The sequence below is a fragment of the Macrobrachium nipponense genome, chromosome 15 (assembly GCF_015104395.2).
Source record: "Macrobrachium nipponense isolate FS-2020 chromosome 15, ASM1510439v2, whole genome shotgun sequence".
NCBI classification, from domain to species: Eukaryota; Metazoa; Arthropoda; class Malacostraca; order Decapoda; family Palaemonidae; genus Macrobrachium; species Macrobrachium nipponense.
The window spans coordinates 59841328-59861580 of record NC_087208.1 but is presented as its reverse complement, the minus strand read 5'-3'; the positions used below and the strand labels follow the sequence as shown (position 1 = coordinate 59861580).

Sequence of the window (20253 nt, the reverse complement as noted above, 5' to 3'; positions counted from 1 at the left end):
GACCGTGCAGCCAAAGTTAAGACGCCTGAGTTCGCTCAGCGTCATGACCGAGGCACGGAGCAGAAGACTGTCGAGAGCCGCTCAGGTGACTCTCGCCAGCCAGCGGTCCGCTCTCGCAGCGACCAGCCGGTACCTCGGTGGACGTTGACGGTCTCTGACCGGCCACGGGTTGAGGCTGGGAAGAGGTCCCCCAGGTCCCCTCGACCGACGGTACCAGCCTCGGCTGGTACCAGCGGTTTGACGTGCCGCGAGGACGCTCACCGGTCTCACGGCGAAAGCGAGCTCTGCAGGTCACTGACCGCCGCTCCCACAGGGGACCGGGCGGATACGGTGACCAGCAGCAGCTCGTCTGACCGCACCGTCGGGACCGGGGTCGACGTGCTCAGTCGAGCCGCTCGCCACAGTGAGCGGCACGGCCAGGCCTGCAGATCGACCCCACCCCGGACCGCGGGTTGGTGATCGGCTGCAGCCCCCCACGTACGCTGGTCCTGCCAGCGAGCGGGGGGGGGCGGGGGGAGCGTCAGGTCTGTCTCTCCACTACCTTCAACTTCCTCGGGCTACACCGGGAAGAGCGAGGTAGCTAGGAGTGATCGTGAGAGGTGCGCCGCTCACGATCCCGTCACGACGCCGCACGTGCCACGTATGGTCTTAGGACCAACAGGACGTACGCGCAAGTGATTGGAGGCGACCGTCAGGGGGAGTAGGGGGTAGCGTCAGTTCTGTCTCTCCGATACCTTCAACTTCCCTCGGCATACGCCAGGAAGAGCGAGGTATATAGGAGTGATCGTGAGAGATGTGCCGCTCACGATCCGTCACGACGCCGACGTGCCAGGTTGGTCTTAGGACCAACCAGGACGTACGCGCAAGTGATTGGAGGCAACCGTCAGGGATCTGTTGCTGGTCCTTCTTCTGAAGGAGGAGGGTCCTGGGAGCTGCTCTTGTTGGAGGGACTGGACGGTCCTACTCCTCAAGACGCTGTAAACTTCCGAGATTCAGAGTAACTTTACCCAGGTTTATTGCACTGATTCGTCAGCACAACGACCGGGGGGGAGGGGGAAGGATCGCCGCTCCCACCAGCAGAGCCCATGTCTCTGTTCGAGTCGTTTTGGGGCCCGAGAGGGAACCCAAACCGACGGTGGGTATGCCGCGATCGGAGCTTGCCTATTCTGTCTTGAACCAGAGTCTCTCGTCTCCGGACAAGAAGGCTCTCTCAGTTCTGGCGGGGTCGATCAAGCTACTTCCACCTCCTCTACTGCGACAGCGGCGTTTCTAGTGTCTTCGGACACCGTATTTAATACTCCTTCGGTCCTCCTGAGAGGTTTCGACCTCGACGAGGACTGGAATGAGTCGGAGGACGGTATCGGCTCTCTCCTGTCAGGTGTCGATCAGCCCCACCCAGACGACGTTCACAGTGGCGGCAGACCCTTACCTACAGTGAGAGTTCGTAACCCTCCTCGGGAAAACGTTTTCCCTCCTGACGATACGTTTTCCCAGACTCTGAGAGGCCATCGCCGCAAGGCGATGGCTGCTCCTACTCTTCTCCAACTGCTAGTTCCACTGGGAAGGCGAGCGAGTATCCAATTCCTCCCCCATTCCCTCTCTCCTTACAGCTACGAGGGAAAGGGGAAGGATCCTACAGAGATTTCTCTGTAGGATCCCAACGTTGGGGACTGCGCTACCAGGGGGGACCTTCGGGTCCTACCTGACGTAACCCGCCCCCGGTCGTTGAGGAGGGATCCTGCCCCATTCGCGATTTCTACGGGGAATCGAGAGGACCACCAGCCGATATCGTTTGACGAATTCGGTGGGGGTTTCGCAGACTGCTTAGAAATTCTACGGAATTTCTAGCGCATTCAGAGTGTTAGGGTTTCTTACGATCTCCAAACACTTAGGCGAGACCACGGTCCAAAGTGAGCGAGACGAGAATCCCCGATATGTTACACGATAATCGGGAACCTCGCCTATGCTCGAATTCCTGGAATTTCTAGCATTAGGAGAAGACTGCTGCTGAAAGAAGACTATCTCACAGTAGGCGACCAACCTGGAATAGAGAAGAACGGACGGGAATATCCAGTTTGGCTGGAAACTATCGTCTTAGTATTCTGTTCACCATTGAAGCTTTCCTTCCTTAGAGGAAGACTTCTCCTTCACTCTCTTTAATAGAGAACGAAGGTGGTCGATCTCCAATCCTTATTTTGTTTTCTTGAAGGAAAGAATCTAGGATGGAGATCGTTGTTCAGAATCCTACAAATATACTACGTATATTAACCTCGCGACATTGATTCTGCTAAGCATTGATGGTTCCGAGGGGTAGGCGCATATCCTGGTTATTTCTACGGATTGCGACTTAGACGAAAAGTATTCTTATTGAACTGCAACCCGGGTTGCCTGCAACCTCCCAGGAGGTTTCCAGTTTCAATTTTATATACTTATGGTGTTTGTCAACAACACCCATTTAAGCTTTTATATTTACCGAAATTCGTTTCGCTTAAATATAATTGCTCGAGGCTATCTTTTTATGCTCGGGTGGTTCTAGCCGAACGCATTCCTTCGTGGAAAGGATTACTTGGCAACTCAGGATGATGAGTCAGCGACAGCTACTGCGTATTGAATTGCCCGAGGCATTTCAGTATCAGCTGCCGCTTTGAGATAGACGGTTGTTTATGTCTTTCTCACCTGCTTTGATTGAATAACAACCGTATCTCTGCCCAACAATCACGGACTTAAGTCTCTGATTAACGGGGATTCTCGCATACATGAATGACCATCTACTGCTGAGAAACGCTAGTATTCATCGTCTTCGGTATTGCGAGAATTTTAAACAGAGATATCTATTCGACTCTCATCTTTCTGTTTACCGCACGGTAACAGAATTCTGTAATAGTCTCTTGCTGCATCGTATCCCGATAATGCGAATGATTTTTGCGGAATCTGAGTTTGTCCTCAAAATATCTTGTATTCGGAGGTGTACAATTGTTCATTGTTCACCCCGGATTAGCAGATGTATTGAAAGACATCGCCTACTCCCACACCTCCGCCAGCTCTACTTCCAAACGTTGCAGCCCATGAGAAGCAGTTCTTCAAGCGGCTCTCCCCTGTGTTTCATTACTGAAGAACGCCCCGCTTTCATTGCACAACGGACAGCAATGAAATGGCGGTTAGCGTTTTCAGTCATTTGTAAGCACAGGTTTAGAATCTTGAGATTCCTTCGCTCGATTCAGCTGGAAGACGTAGGTTGCATTCATTGCCTACCTTCGTCTTCAACGTCACATAGTGTTGTTTCTCCTTAAGCTGAGATTCAACGTCTATGAGATTTTCTTGCCATCAGGGACCTCGGTCTTTTGAAGGCAATTGACTTTCGCCTTTGAGCTTATGCATTAAGAGAATCATTGCCCGCGCCGTCCGGCATCGGTGACTAACAATATTTTTATTTGTTTGGTCTCTCAGCATAACTCTTTAAAGGGCGAAGGTCACGTGACTTACCCGGATGCTTGGACAACTTGCCTCTACTGATTCCGAACCAGTCAGTCGCAGCTGTCAGCGCCCGAGTCAGTTACGAACTATGCTATGGACTTAGTTCGGTTGTTCCAGAGCAATCATTACTTCGTCTTTTAATAGCTTGTCAGTATGAGTACTGTACATAACCAAAGTCGAGAAGAGGGATAGGTCATACGACTATTCCCTTCTTTTCGTCTTAGGTAAACTGCATGACTTCTCTTGAGAAGTTCAAGCACAAAGGGATGGGGATTTGTGACGCTCGATTTCGTACCGATCTTCGTAGCGAAGACTCAGAACCCTTCGGTAACTGACGATTGGTTCGAGTCCTTCACAATACCCTCCCTAATGGACTTCACCGCCTCCGATACGAAGGCTATGCTGCTTTGTCCTGTGAAGGTGCGACGGAGCTGTCTGAAGAAACTCGACACCCAGGATGAGTGTGGACGCCTCTTCATCATTCTCTCGCGTTCCGCAAGAACTTCTCCGTGGCGCAGGTAATGAAGGCAGCGCCTGGTCCAACCGGACCGCATGCACCTCCTTCTACCTTCAGGATATTGCCCACAGTTCCTTGGATCTTTTTCCTTGGGAACCGTGTGGTTGCTCAAACACGTTGTGTAGTTAACCCAGACCCTCGCAGCTGAACAGCATCGAGTCCTGGTGTGACCGTAAGAATGGATGAGGAATGAGAGTGTGACTGGCTCCATCTTCCCATCTTTTTCTTCCCTCTACCTTTGGGTAGAGGGACACGGTCGTCACCCTGCTGGGTAAGGACGAGATGCAGGTGAGCTACTCAATAGAGCACCATCCTATCCCTTTCAGTAGGGATAGGAGTAAATATCCACCACACCTTCCTCCAACAAGGGGGAGGAAGTGGATGCCAAATTGAGACAAACCCATCATTTTAGATGTCTCTTGCAAACAGGAACAAGTTCTTGCTTGCTGGTACGAAGAGATACGCTTGCCTCTCTCTTAGTACTTGGTCAGAGGTTTGACCATTGATCCTGCGGTGCACACCCCGATCAATCGGACAGAGGTTTGGATCCCTCCCTTGCTCTTACGACCAGGAGGCACTCCAGGGTTGGACGAACACCAGTCTGTTCACCAAAAAGACTCAGATTCCTCCCGCACCAAGAAGTGAGTCTTCCTATGTTAAAGACCGAGGGTTTGTATTACGTATTCGGAACAAATGACAATTTGTCGAAAATTGCATTTTTCCTAACTATACAAACCTGAGGTCCTTTACATATAGTCACCACCTCATGCCACCCCTCACTCTGCAACTTTTTGCATGGGCCTAAAGCAAAAGTGATTCTTCACCTCTCGGGCGCGCGGGCGCGCGCACGATCGGACAAGCAGTTAACTACCGTTCTCCCCTTGTTCGAGCTTACGACCGTCCAGCTGCCGCTAGTTACCTTCCTATTGTTAAAGGACCTCAGGTTGTATAGTTAGGAAAAATGCAATTTCGACAAATTGTCATTTCACCACTTTCAACTTTCTGTTTTTTAGTATCACTTGGTTCTTCCTTTTTCCTTACTCCTGCTAATACTGAAAGGCCTCTTAAAAAATAACTATCCAAGGAAGATTGCTTCTGCCTACTTTTCACAATGTTCCTGAAATGACTCAGGCAAACGTCATCGAACGCAAGAATACGACCTGTGTGAGCCTTTTCGGGGTGTCTTTTTTCTACAAATGATTGCACTTTATGAAAAGCGGCTAGAACATCCTTAATTTTCTGCGTTGTCATAGGGTTGTCCTCCTCCTCCTCGCCGCTGCTAGAGAACTCCTCTTGAACGACGTTATGTTGCATGGCCTCCAACTCCTTCAGGTAATCAGTCGTAAGCTCCTCTTGGTGCTCCTCGAAAAGGTCGTTGATGTCGTCCTCGTCGACGACCAGCCCCATGGACTTGCTGAGTGCAACGATCTCGTCAAGATCTGGTTGCAAAACAGTTTCAGGATCGTCAACTGTTTCTGAATCTGCACCACCAGCTTGCCCACGTCGAATCCCTTGAAGTCTCGGCCGGATACTGGCATCACGCCAGAGTTTCCTTCACAAGGAATTCAAGGTTCGCCTCGAAACCTCCTGCCAAGCTTGGTCGATGAGTCGGATGCATATGACGATGTTTGAAATGCTCCTTCCAAAATTCATGCAAGGTGAGGTTTGTGGTATCGGTGATGTCGAAACATCTCTTGAAAAGATGTTTCGTATACAGCTTCTTAAAGTTCGATATCACTTGCTGGTCCATGGGCTGGAGGAGAGGGGTGGTGTTAGGTGGAAGATAAAGAACCTTGATGAAGGAATACTCCGCTAGGATATCTTCCTCGAGGAGGCCAGGAGGGTGGGGTAGGGGCATTGTCCAACACCAGCAGACATTTCAGAGGGAGGCGCTTCTCTTCCAAGAATTTCTTCCACTGTCGAGCCGAAACACAGATTACCCACTTGGTGAACAAAAGCCTCGTTACCCAGGCTTTCGCATTAGCCCTCACATCACTGGAAGCTTCTCCTTAAGCACTTTGTGGGCCTTGGAAGGCTCGAGATCTCAGAATGATAGACCAGTAGGGGCTTCACCTTGCAATCCCCACTGGTGTTTGAACAAAGTGCGAGCGTAAGCCTGTCTTTCATAGGCTTATGCCCGGGTAGCTTCGTCTCTCTCTCTGTGATGTACGTCCGACGAGGCATTTTTTCCAAAAAAGGCCAGTCTCATGACAGTTGAAGACTTGCTGAGAACTGTAGCTTTCCTTGGTCATCATCTCGTTGAACGTCTTTTTGGTTCAAAGGCTTCGGCCGCTTTTGTGTCCGAGGCTGGCAGCCTGCCCCATGCTGCATCACCCATGCGAAGCCTTGAAGTGGGGTTGGCGTTAATGTCCCTTCTCCTCCGTCGTCTTCGACCTGGGCAATTAAATTGCCGAGAATAGCGCTGGCCTTGTGGGAGATTGCCGTCTCTGTTATCGTATCGCCAGCAATTTCTTTGTCTTTTATCCAGACAAGAAGCAGCCATTCCATCTCGTTGTGCACGTGGGTCCTCTTGCTGGACAAAATAGTGACGCCCTTGGAAGGTGCAGCTGCTTTGATGACATCCTTCTGCTTAAGGATGGTGCCTATTGTCGACGGATTTTGGCCGTATTCCTTGGCGATCACACTCAATCGCATACCAGCTTCATACTTCTTGATAATCTACATCTTTGTCTCTAAAGAGAGCATTCTCTTCTTTCCGTGAATTTCAACTTTCTTGGGACCCATGACTACGTATATACTGTATGTAATTTACGTATAAGTATATAGAGTAAAGTTCTCACACAACACGATAAAGTACGTATACTGCAATGAAATCACTAACGAATTTACGTTAATAAACAAAATCGTTAGAATGAACAAATACCGCTTGCGTACGATAACGATGCTGGTACCGAGTGGCCGAGGCACGCTGCTACGTAGTAAGATGCATGATAGGAAGGATGCTGACCAATAGGAGAGAAGGATCTCATGGCGGTGATTAGCATTAGGAACCAATGGGAGAGCAGGAGGATGGTGGCGAATCTACTCAGTGGGCGGGCGAATCTTGGACTTTCCAGCAACAACCTTTCGTATCTTGAAAAGTTTTCGTATGTAGAGCTGTAAAATTTTTCATGTTAGCTTTCGTATCTTGAGTTTTTCGTGAGTTGAGCCCTTCGTATCTCGAGGTACCACTGTATTTTTAATTTGTTCAACTACTATTCTTGTTTTATTTTTATTTTACTGATGATAGTTTGTAGCTCAACCTGCTAGTTTAGGTAACTGTATGTTTAAAATTTGTTAGGCCTTTCTTGTCTACATACACTGTAAACTTTATCTCTTTCCTTAATAAATGCTTCAAGAAGAGGTCCATTGGAGGACGAAACTGTTTGGGCATTTTCTGAGACATAGTATTTTAATTTTCCTATGTGGAATACAAGTGAATTACCAGATCTTTGTGTCTAAGAAGATTACCAGTACTATAAGCAATAAGGTTCTTGGATATTAAAGAATAATTGAATAAGGTTGCAACTCCCATAGGATGTTCCATAATCTCGCATAACTACTAGCTATAATGAGTGGTGCCCATAATATGTGTTGCATAATATGATTTTTTGTTCATGCAACTTACCTGTCAGATATATATATGCTGATAATTTCCGACACCGACAGAATTTAAAACTTACGACACACGTAGTGGGAGTCAGGTGGTTAGTACCCATTCCGCCGCTGGGAGGCGGGTATCAGGAATCATTCCCATTTTCTATTCATAATTTTTCTGTCGCCGGTGTTGTGAACATCTGTTTACAGCACTCCGTCTGGATTTGGAAACTTTTTGCTACTTGAGTATCCCTTTTGGTTCTTTTTTTTGGATTAATTGATTGGATCGGTGGCTAGGCACACGTTATTAGTGATTGATTTGATTTTGGTTTGGACTTTTCTTGGAATAATATGTCAGGGTCTAGTACAGCTAGCGCTAGGTTCTGCTCTAGAACTGATTGTAGAGGTAGGCTACTGAAAGCTCAGTAGACCCACATACGGTATGTAAGAGTTGCAGGGAGCATGAATGTGTGTATGAAAGCCGTTGCAAGGAGTGCGAAAGACTAACAGATTCTGAGTGGAAGGCTATGAGACCTATCTTAGGAAACTTGAAAAGGATAGGTTAAGGAGGTCTTCCTCCAGGAGTATTTCAGGCGTGCAAGAAATTAATGTTTCTCCTGTTAACCCTCCTTCTGTTAATGCTCCTAACCCTGTAGTTTTGCCTCCGGGCCCTGAAAGCAGTGTCTGTAGAGAGTAATACTTTTATCCTTAATATTGGAGTCGATTCGTAATCTAGAATCGAAAGTGTTGGCTCTTGAGAGCAAAAGTGACGTGCAAAAGTGCAGTGATGACCCCTTGTGTAGTGGAGGGTGCGTCAGATCGGCCTCGTTTCGCCTCTAGGCCTGGACCTCTGCTTGACTCCCAGGGACCTGGGGAGGGAGCATGTCGAAAGCCGAAGGAGGGTTACAAGGAACCCCCACCGATCTGACGTGCCTTCGGTCAGTTACTGATGAAAATCCCCAGACTGCCAGGAGCGTGCGCGTGGCACGTCTCCTCAAGGAGTGTTTTTTCGTCATCGGAGGCTTCATCCCCACTTAAGGGTGGAGTTCTCAAGGTGCTTCACGTCCGCTGAAAAGGACGGCGCGTAATGTTGACGCTTCACGTCCTAGTTCTCCGGCTTTTGCGATCTTCGCCTGACCAGTGCGTTCGCTGCTTTTCCGCCGCAGAAAAGGCGTAGAGAGTCTTCGGACTTGGATTCAGTTAGCTCGTACGAGCGATACAGTCGCTCCAGAGCTCGGGAAGAGGGCCGTACCTGGGAGGAGGAGGGAGGCGTCCCCTCGCCGCTCTCCTGCTACAGGATCAGTCCCTCCCCGGAGCAGGAAGATTCGCCAAAACAAGAGGATGATTCAGTCACTGCAGCAGCAACTTCAGGACGCTCTTGCTGCTAGAGAGTCTCTTCCGCGTCGTAGGAAGGATGAGAAGCTTCCTGTGAAGAAGTCAAGACCCGCTCTCTCTCTCTCAGCCTCTCTCTTCGTTCGAGTCTCCCTCTAGAGTTCGTTCTGCTCCCCAGCAGCTCTCTAGAGGAGGTGAGAAGTTCGCTTCTCGCTCTCAGGATGGAATATCTCCCGCTCGCAAGTCTTCGTATGTTCGCAGCGAGTGATGGACACTGAGCGCGCTTCTGTGCAAGTGGAGCGCGCTTCAGGTGCGCCAAACGCGCACCTGTTGTTGATAAAACGTGCACCAGTGAGCGGCAGCCGCTCGCTGACTGACGCTCGGCAGCGCACCAGTGGAAGCCAAGCGTGCACTAGTGGACGCTCGGTGCGCGCCAGTGGACGCCAAGCGTGTGTTAGTAGATGTCGAGCGCTGCACCCTGTCGGCGCCAAACGTGCGAATTCGGACGCCAAGCGCGCGCTGTTAGACAGTTCTTCACCAATGCAAGTTCAGGTGGATGAAGGAACCCTTCCTGTTCGTCAGTTTTCTTCAGAGTTTCCTCCTACTTCTCCAGTTTCTGAGGAAGGAGTTTAGCGATGATTTAGTAGAAGCAGAGGAGGGACAGCAACCAGCTACTGTCTCATCGGACTATAAGTTCTGACGCGTCTTCTACAGTCGGAGTTCGGAGAAACTTTTCAACCGGAAGCCCCTCGTACTCCTCCTTCTCAATTTTTTCTTCTTTTAAGGCAACGAAGGCTTCGGGGTTTCATTAAAATGAACGAAGTCGCTTTCACGAAGCAAGCGTTTTCCGGAAAGTCCATGAGTGGATGGAGAAGAGGAAAGCGTCAGGAAAGTCCTCTTTAGCTTTACCGCCTTCAAGACTCTGCGGTAAAGGAGCATGTGGTATGAGACAGGAGAAGACATAGGCGTTAAACTACCAGCCTCTGCTCAAGGTGACTTCGGGAGCATCGTAGACGCCTCCAGAAGAGCCCTTCTGTCTTCATCAAAAGTCACTTGGACCCATAACGAGTTCGACTTTCACCTAAAAGGCCTCTTCAGGACTCTAGAGGTCTTCAACTTTCTCGACTGGTGTCTTGGAGTTTTAGATGCCAGGTCAAGGAGTTCTGATACTATTAGTCTGGGGGAGCTGTCCAGCGTTCTTTCTTGCATGGACAAGGCCGTCAGGGATGGTTCTGAGGAGTTGGACTACGCACTTTAGCTCGGGATTCTCAAGAAGAGAGCGCTCTTTTGTAACTTCACGGCCAATTCCGTCTCTCCAACGCAAAAGGCGGACTTGCTTTTCGCTCCTTTCTCAGACCATCTCTTCCCCCAGGCTATGGTTTAGGCATAGCTTCAAGCCTTCAGGAAAAGCAACGCAAGATCTTCTGGCTCAGTCTTCTAGAATGGCCAGCAGCTGCTTCATCTTCTGGAGCTTCGTTTGCCAAGAATCGAAGCCCTTTCGTGCTGGACCTTCCTCGAAAGCAGCCTCCCGAGGAAGAGGCTCTTCCAGAGGAAAAAACCCCTGCTCCGTCAAAGAGTAGGAAGTGATTCGGAAGTCCTTCAGACGCCGGTAGGAGCCAGGCTTCTTCGATTCGCGAAAGCCTGGAAGAGAGAGATGCCGACCCTTGGTCGCTGGATGTCGTGAGGAAAGGGTACAGGATCCCTTTCTTGAAGTCACCCCCGCTATCCTCAACACCAAAGGATTTGTCTCCCTCTTATCGAGGAGAGAAGCAGAAAGTGCTTTTCGATCTGCTGGAACAAATGATCGAAGCAAGCAAGCGGTGGAACAGGTCTTCGACCTGGAATCGCCAGGGTTTTACAACCGCCTGTGTCAGCTTTGAGACCGGGGGATTGGATGGTCTCACTAGACCTCCAAGACGCGTATTTTCACGTCCCCATCCATCCCCAATCAAGGAAATACCTGCGATTTGTCCTGAAGGGGAAGGTATTCCAATTCAGGGCACTTTGCTTCGGTCCTGACCACAGCGCCGATGGTTTTCACCATTCTAATGAAGAACGTGGCAAGGCTGCTTCATTTGGAGAATATACGGATCTCTCTCTACCTAGACGACTGGCTTTATTCGAGCTTCATCGCGGGAACGGTGTCTGGAGGACCTGCACACGACCATGACGTTAGCAAAGTCCCTGGGGCTTCTGGTAAACCTCGAAAAGTCGCATTGTTCCGACACGGCATACAAACCTTCGGTCCTTTTACATAGGAAGGTACTAGCGGCAGCTGGATAGGTCGTAAGCTTTCGAACAAGGGGTTCGGTAGTTAACTGCTTGTCCGACAGGCGCGCGCGCTGCGACTGGGAGGTAAACAAATCACTTTGCTTTCGGGCCTCACAGCGAGTGGACGTGTGTGTTCGACGCTCTCTGCCCGCTTCTCGTCGTTTTGCTTTCCTGAGTATATGGTTGTGTTGTGTATGAAAGAATCATTGTAAGTACAATCATTTCTCTCTTCCCAGGAGAGATGGTGGACGCTGCGGTGGACAGACGGCGCACTGACGACAGTGACCGTCTGGTTCACCAGGCAGTCTCGAAGGCTTCTGGGCAGCCTCGGACTGCGGCCAAGTCTAAGAGCTCGGCTAGTGCTTCCTCGGTGGCTAAGACGGTAGCGGCGTCGAAGCCCCGGGGGCCCAAAGACTCTGTCTTCTTCGACTTCTACCAAGGGGAGCCGTAACCCAGCCCTCCTCCCAGCCCTCCTCCTCCCGTGGAGGCTCTGGGAAGAAGTCGAAGAAAGGGGGGAAACGCTAGGGACGGCGTTCCCCCTCACCTGCTGCCGGAAGTGGGGGGGTGCCTGGCCAGCCATTGGGCAACTTGGCAGCGCTACGGCGCCGAGACCTGAATTGTAGATGTCCTTCGGGAGGGATATCTATTACCCTTCGAATCTCGGCCACCCCTCACCTCCAACCGGTCCAACAACAGTCGTACGTCCAGGGTCATCGAAGGACGTAGCATTGAGACAGGAGATCAAGACCATGCTGAGCAAGAGAGCTGTAGAAATCGTCACGGATCAGTCACCAGGCTTTTACAGTCGACTCTTCCTGGTGGAAAAGTCTACGGGAGGCTGGCGCCCTCCCGGTGATAGATCTCTCTCGTTTGAACCGGTTTGTTCGCCAGACCGGTTCACGATGGAGACGGCACGTTCAGTGCTCGGACTCCATCAGGGAGAGGGAACGATTTCATGCTTTCAGTGGACTTGAAGGATGCGTATTTCCAAATACCCATTCATCAGTCCTCCAGAAAGTACCTCCGCTTCATCCTCGACGGGACGGTGTACCAGTTCAGGGCACTTTGCTTCGGTCTCTCAACCGCCCCACAGGTGTTCACGCGAGTGTTCACTCTGGTGTCTGCTTGGGCCCATTCGCACGGGATAACGTCTGATGAGGGTATCTCGACGATTGGTTAGTCCTGGCGAGCTCCGCTCGCAGTTGCTACAGGACAGGGATCGACTGCTCGAGTTCTGTCGCGATCTGGGGATCGTTGTGAACTTCGAAAGTCCGATCTCGAGCCCAAGCAGAGGATGAAGTACCTGGGTATGCTGATCGACACGGTAGCAGGGCGAGTCTTCCCCGCAGACTCGCGGATCAGCAGATTCAGGGAGGCAGCCAACCAGTTCCTGTCTCGGCAGGAACAGGTAGCTCAGCGATGGCAAGTCGTGATCGGACACCTGTCGTCACTCGAGAAGTTAGTCCCTCACGGGCTGTGCTTCACTGCGGTCTCTTCAGTGGAGACTAAAGGAGAGTTGGTCACAGGCGACGGATCCCCCAAGCTTTCCAGTGTCACTGACAACCGGAGGTGAGGCAGGACCTAGCCTGGTGGCTGGACGACAGGAACCTCTTAAGAGGAGTGCCTCTGCGCACTCCCCCCCCGGACATGCAGCTGTGTTCTCAGACGCATCGACCGAGGATGGGGCGCACACCTGGAGGAGTTGCTGACTTCAGGAGTGTGGGACGAGAACGACAAGCACCTTACATCAATGTACTGGAAACTCAAGGCAGCGTTCCTAGCTCTCCAAGAGTTCCAGGACTGCTTGATGGGACACTCAGTGGTGTTGATGTGCGACAACACCACGGTAGTGGCCTACGTCAACAAACAGGGGGGCCTAGTGTCTCTCCCGTTGTACCAGTTGACTCGCAGGTGCACGAGTGGGCCGAGGCACACTCAATAGAGCTGTCGGCACGCTACATTCCAGGGAAGAGGAATGTTAGTAAGATGCACGCTCAGCCGTCGGGTTATCAGGTGAGGGACCGAAGTGGTCTCTACACCAGGGACGTGGCGGAAAGGTTTCTTCGACCTGTGGGGGCGACCAGTCGTGGATCTGTTCGCCACCCGGCACAACAGGAAGCTCCAGGTGTTCTTCTCGGCCGTGCCGGACCCATGGGCAGCTGCAGAGGGACGCTCTTCAACACCGTGGGACAAACCTCTTCGTCTATGCCTTTCCCCCGTTCAGCCTGATTCGCAAGGTGATCAGTCGAGCACTGGTCACCCCGAATCTCCAGGATGATCCTGGTGGCTCCCAAATGGCCACAGGCCATTTGGTATCCGGACCTGCTGGCTCTTCTCGCAGGAGAACCGAGAGAGATTCCCCCTTGGCACAACCTTCTCGCCCAGCCACACGTCGAGCGGTACCACCGAGCAGTCCAGTCCCTACGTCTTCACGGCTGGCTGTTATCCACCTCATCTTGCGAACGAGAGGCTTTTCTCGTAGCGCAGCAACAGAGATGGCTGGAAACGTCCGTCAGTCCTCTGCAGCTGTGTACCAGGGGAAGTGGGCCGATCTTCTGTGGTTGGTGTCCGTAGACGGGGTCTATCTCCTCTCAGAGCCACTCTTCAGCAGGTAGCGGATTTCCTCGTTTTTCTTCGCCGAGAGAAGCTCCCTCTCAGTCCCCACAGTCAAAGGATACAGAGCCGCCCTGGCTCTCGTCCTGAAACTGAGGGGATTGGACATCTCGAACTCGTTCGAGATCTCCTTGCTTATGAGGAGCTTCGAAAGGTCTTGCCCACCCAGGGAACTCAGGCCCCCTGCGTGGGATGTGACTCTCGTCCTTAGGAGTTTGACTCGAACGCCGTTCGAGCCACTCCGAGAGTCGTCAGACAGGGATCTGACCCTCAAGAACCCGCCCTCTTCTTGCTGGCCCTGGCATCGGCGAAGAGAGTAGGGGAACTTCATGGTCTTTCCTATGATGTACGACACTCCAGGGGATGGGGATCTGTGACGCTCGATTTCGTCCCGAACTTCGTTGCGAAGACTCAGAAACCGTCGGTCCCCTGACGACAGGTTCGAATCCTTCACGATTCCCTCCCTAATGGACTTCACCGATAATGATGCGGATGAGATGCTGCTTTGTCCTGTGAGGGCGCTACGGCGCTATCTGAAGAAAACTCGACACCTCAGGCCTGAGTGTCGACGCCTCTTCGTTAGCACCGGGGTAACCAAGAAAGAAGTATCCCAAGAACACTCTTTCATTCTGGCTGCGTGAGGTCATCAGGAGGGCGTATGAGCTGATGGTAGTGACGGACATCCGTACGTCCCGTCCGAGAGCTCACGAAGTCAGAAGTATTGGCCCCTCGTTGGCGTTTCGTAAGAACTTCTCCGTGGCGCAGGTCCTGAAGGCAGGGGTCTGGTCTAACCAGACTACCTTTACGTCCTTCTACCTTCGGGATATTGCCCACAGGTCCTTGGATACCTTTTCCTTGGGACACGTGGTGGCTGCTCAACAAGTTGTGTAGCTAACCCAGACCCTCGCAGGCTGAAACAGCATCGAGTCCTGGTGTGACTGTGTGGATGGATGTGTGAGTGGAGTGAGTGACTGGCTCCCTCTTCCCATCTTTTCCTCCTCCTCTACCTGTGGGCAGAGGGCCACGGTCGTCACTACGCTGGATGAGGACGAGATGCAGGTGAGCTATATGACAGAGCCCCATCCTATCTCTTTCACTAGGGATGGAGCAGAATATCCACCACTTCCTCCTACAATGGGGGGGGAAGTGGATGCCTACAAGAGTCAAACCCATGACTTTATATTTGCTCCTGTACAGGAACAAGTTCTTACATTGCTGGTACGAAGAGATACGCTTGCCTCTCTCTTAGTACTCTCCAGAGGTCTGACCATTGATCCTGCGGTGCACACCCCGATCAATCGGACAGAGGCTTGGATCCCTCCCTCGCTCTTACGACAGGGAGACTTCCAAGGTTGGGCGAACACCAGTCTGTTCACAAAAGACTCAGATTCCTCCCACCAAGAAGTGAGTCTTCCTATTGTAAAAGGACCGAAGGTTTGTATGCCGTGTCGGAACAAATGACAATTTGTCCAAAATTGCATTTTTCCTAACTATACAAACCTGAGGTCCTTTTACACATAGCCCCACCTCATGCCACCCCTCACTCTGCAGTTTTTGCTTGGGCCAAAAGCAAAAGTGATTTGTTTACCTCCCAGTCGCGCGCAGCGCGCATGTCGGACAAGCAGTTAACTACCGAACCCCTTGTTCGAAAGCTTACGACCTATCCAGCTGCCGCTAGTACCTTCCTATTGTAAAAAGGACCTCAGGTTTTGTATAGTTAGGAAAAATGCAATTTTGGACAAATGTCATTTGACTCCGTCTCAATCTTAAGTCTATCTGGGGATTCAGATGGACTCAGTGGCTTTTCGGGCTTTTCCGTCCCAGGGGCGACAACTTCAATGCTTGGAGAAAGTGGCGACCTTTCTGGGGAAGGAAACATGCTCGGTGAGGGAATGGATGAGTTTGCTGGGGACCATTTCTTCACTGGAGAAGTTTGTTTCTCTGGGAAGGCTCCACCTTCAGACCGCCTCTTCAATTCTTTCCTAGCCAACAGTTGGAAGAACAAGCAAGATCTGGAGGCGATCTTGTGTTTAACGAGAGGGGTGAAGGATCACCTAAGTTGGTGGTCAGATCCTCGGAAGTCTCGCAGAAGGGCTCTCCCACCTCAAAACTTCGGAACCCCGACCTAGTGTTGTTTTTCCGACGCGTCGTCCACGGGTTGGGAGCAACACTAGGAGGGAAGAAGTGTCGGGCACCTGGAGAGGGGGAAACAGGTGTCCTGGCACATCAATCTGAAAGAGTTGTCAGCCATTTATCTGGCTCTCAGGTTTTTCCAGGAAGACAAGTATCCGGCAAAGTCGTTCAGATCAATTCGGACAACACCACAGCGCTGGCATACCTAAGAAATCAAGGGGGAACTCACTCGCCTTCTCTGTTTGCCATCGCAAAGGAACTCCTTTTGTGGGCAAAAGCGCAAGAAGTCACGATCATGACAAGGTTCGTGTCAGGAGTACAGAATGTTCGGGCGGACCTTCTCAGTCGGCGAGGACAGCTGTTGCCGACAGAGTGGACCCTTCACCAAGAGGTTTGCCAGTCGCTGTGGAACCTGTGGGGCTGTCCACAGGTAGATGTCTTCGCAACGTCCAGGACGAGAAGACTTCAACTCTATTGCTCCCCAGTTTCTTGGACCCGGGAGCAGTCGCCAGTAGACGCCCTACTTTGGAGTGGTCGGGCCTACATATACGCTTTTTCCCCCGCTCAAGATCCTCGGGGAAGTGATGAGGAAGTTTGCGGCATCGGAAGGAGCGAGGATGACACTCATCGCCCCCTTCTGGCCGGCAGCCGACACTGGTTCACAGAGGTGATGTCCTTCCTGGTAGACTTTCCGAGGACTCTACCCTTAAGGAAAGATCTACTCAGACAGCCCCACTTCGAGAGGTACACAAAAACTCCCCGCTCTGAGTCTGACTGCGTTCAGACTATCAAGAAAGTTGGCCAGAGCGAGGGGTTTTTCAAGACCTGTGGCGAAGGCGATTGCCACCGCAAGGAGGCCCTCCTCAGATCGCTATGTACCAATCGAAGTGGGCTGTCTTCAGATCCTGGTGCAGGAAGAAGGGCATTTCCTCCACCACAACCTCTGTGAGCCAGATAGCTGACTTCCTTCTTCATCTGAGAGAAGAAGTGAAGTTGGCTGTTCCAACTATTAAAGGCTACAGGAGCGTGCTTTCTGTAGTCTTTAGACACAGAGGACTCGATTTGTCTAATAATAAGGACATTCATGATCTCATTAGATCGTTCAAGACTAGGAAGGTAGTCCAGCCTAAAGTACCCTCGTGGAACTTGGATGTGGTACTCAAATATTTGATGTCGAGTAACTTCGCAACCGCTTCATTCAGTTTCTCTGAGGAATCTGACGAAGAAAACGATCTTCCTAAACCGCTCTGGCGACGGCGAAGAGGGTTAGCGAAATTCAGGCCATTAGCAAGCAGATTGGCTTTTCAGAAAGTATGTGCGGTGTGTTCTTTAAGTCCCATGTTCTTAGCAAAGAACGAGAATCCTTCCAACCCGTGGCCGAGGTCCTTTGAAATCAAAGGGGTTGTCAGATATAGTTTGGAAACGAACGTGAGAGATTCCTGTGTCCTGTCAGGGCTCTAAAGTTCTATCTGCAGAGAACTAAAGCTTGCAGAGGTTCATCGGACAATTGTGGTGTTCAATGAGGAAACCTGATCTTCCTATGTCGAGAAAAACGCACTGGCGTTCTTCATCAGGAATACGATTCAAGAAGCGCATAATAGTGTAGTGACAGTGATTTAAAGCTTCTGAAAGTAAAGCTCACGAGGGTGAGAGCTATTGCTACTTCGGTAGCCTTTCACAAAAATATGGCTCTCAAAGATATTTTGAATGCCACATTTTGGAGAAGCAATTCGGTGTTCGCTTCACACTACCTGCGGGAGGTGAAAGTGACATACGAAATTGCTTCTCTTCGGACGTACCATACATTGCTGCAGACACTGTTTTGCGGGGGCAGGAAGGTAACACTCATCCTATCCTTTAGGGATTAGGGGGGTTTTTAATTTGTGTTTATGGTTGTGGGGTGACCGCCTGGGGCGGGTCTCCCTTCCATTAGCTTAGTTAAGTGGGATGCCTTTGGTAAACTAAGCCAGGTGGTGGTATTTTTGTCTCGTTGCCCTCATTAGTATGGTCCATGGTCTAGTCACGTCGTGGTCTCGCCCCATGGTTGACAGATCATCTGGAAGTGCACCAGCTTCATAGGGTCTCTACCTTGCTGGCAACCTCTAGTAGCACAAGCAGACTTACGTGGCAGTAATCACGAAGCCAGCTATGCTAACAGGTAAGGAATCAAGATATCAATTATCTGCACTATGTGTTTCCTAAATCCTCTATTTCTGTCTCTCCCACCACCAAAGGTGGGATTCAGCTATATATATATCTGACAGGTAAGTTGCATGAACAAAAATGATATTGTAATGATACAATTAAGTTTGTTCATACTTACCTGGCAGATATATAATTAAGTACCCGCCCACCTCCCCTCAGGAGACAGTGGAAATAAAAATTATGAATAGAAAATGGGAATGATTCTGATACCCGCCTCCCAGCGGCGGGAATGGGTACTAACCACCTGACTCCCCACTACGTGTGTCGTAAGTTTTAAATTCTGTCGGTCGTCGGAAATTATCAGCTTATATATATCTGCCAGGTAAGTATGAACAAACTTAATTGTATCATTACAATATCATATTTATAATTGTTTATGGAACAATTGTAGGTTTACCTGTTAAGGATTGAGTCGGATTGCTTAATTGATAACACTTTGCTATTATTGTAAGGTACAAATATATATTGCCCTACCTGAGTTGGCAGTACCCTCTGTAATATAATATATATATATATATATATATATATATATATATATATATATATATATATATATATATATAACCATATATATTATACCTGTGTCTGGTTTTGTACATTCCATAGACTTCTTAACTCGGAAGCCTTGCCTTTCAGCCATTTTGGCTAAAGTTTTTTATGTATGTGTAATCACCAAAAATTGAATGGATTAGCACTATATTGTAGCATATGATAGGTTTCAGCAATTTGTCAATAATCATGTTGGACTCTGATGCTCTGTAATGATTACTGAGATTATTATTGTCAAATAAAGATTACGGAAAGAAAGAAAAGATCTAATATTAACTTCTCGGCAGGTTGACAATCGTGTGGAGCCATACGAGTTAGTTGAAATATTTTATGGAAGTAGTTCTGTTTCACCAGCCACACATGCCTCTCAACTTTCTCCCAGATCTGCAGGAACTTCCTCACCAGAAATCATGCAGGTATAAATATGTATATATGTAGTTTTGTATTGCTCTATACTCTTGTACAGAAGGTTGGTAAAATATTATGATTTAAATGTCTTGTGTTATACAGTATTTGTTAATAAATAGTTAAAACCATTGCTTTCAATATACTTTTCATATATACCCATGCTCTATGATTGTTTGGTTTACAGATGTTCACTGTAACCAGGTAGATTTTAATGTATGGTAATCAGAATTTACCATAACAAACTGTTCAAATGCATAAGTTTTAATAATTGCCTATTATTACAGGAAGGGAATGCTAAATATTTTATTTTGCTTTCACATGTCTTCATTTCTTCCTGTTTTTCCGTAATTACACTAGTTAGTATCATGCTTTTATCCATAATATTCTGTTCTTGTAATATATTCATTTGTCATACCCTTTTTTGTGTATTAATGTTTTGGGCCAAAGAGAACTGATGTCTTCTTTCTGCTTTCACTTCCTATTTTTAAAACCACTGTATACTATTAGGATTCACATATACCTGCTGCTGTTTGAAATGCAGAGTGCTTTAAACTACACATAAAAATAATTACTAGTAGCACCTTGCTTAGTCACTCTGTTATTGTCAGGGATGTGTCAGATATTGAATTAATATTCTTTATATCCACCTTTACCCGATTCCTACCATCCATGATTTCCACATGCAATGTGCCTAATATCATAGAATTTTTTTGTGCAATTTTGTTCCAATGGGAATACAAACCTTGACCCTCACTACCAAAGGTGATCCACAGTGAAGACTTCACTATGTATGTTCAGAAAAATTCTAATGACTTTAGACTGGAATTTTTTTATTTTTTTATTTATTTCATTTATTTTATTATTTTCTTTAAATTTAACACTTATAGTATTTGCCTTTTTTACAAGTCTGATGCACTTTTAGTGATGAACTTAACCTTCACCATTTGTTTGGGTATGGGAACAATAACTGAATCATTATTTTATAGATAGACTTTGAGTTTTTAATCTTTATCTATTGAAAGTTGTGTTTTGTCCTAAATCATAGGCCATTGTAAAAATTTTACCTTTTGACATTTTTAACCGAAGTTATACTGTATTAATGACATTCAAATGTGGTCTCTGAACTCTAGTTTACTTTCTTATACTCTCCCCAA

At 48.9% G+C, this 20253-nt stretch overlaps 1 pseudogene; it reads left to right on the top strand.

The window, feature by feature from the left end:
• Positions 1-20253, top strand: part of LOC135226701 (zinc finger protein 250-like) — a 28675-nt pseudogene that overhangs the window by 5202 nt on the left and 3220 nt on the right.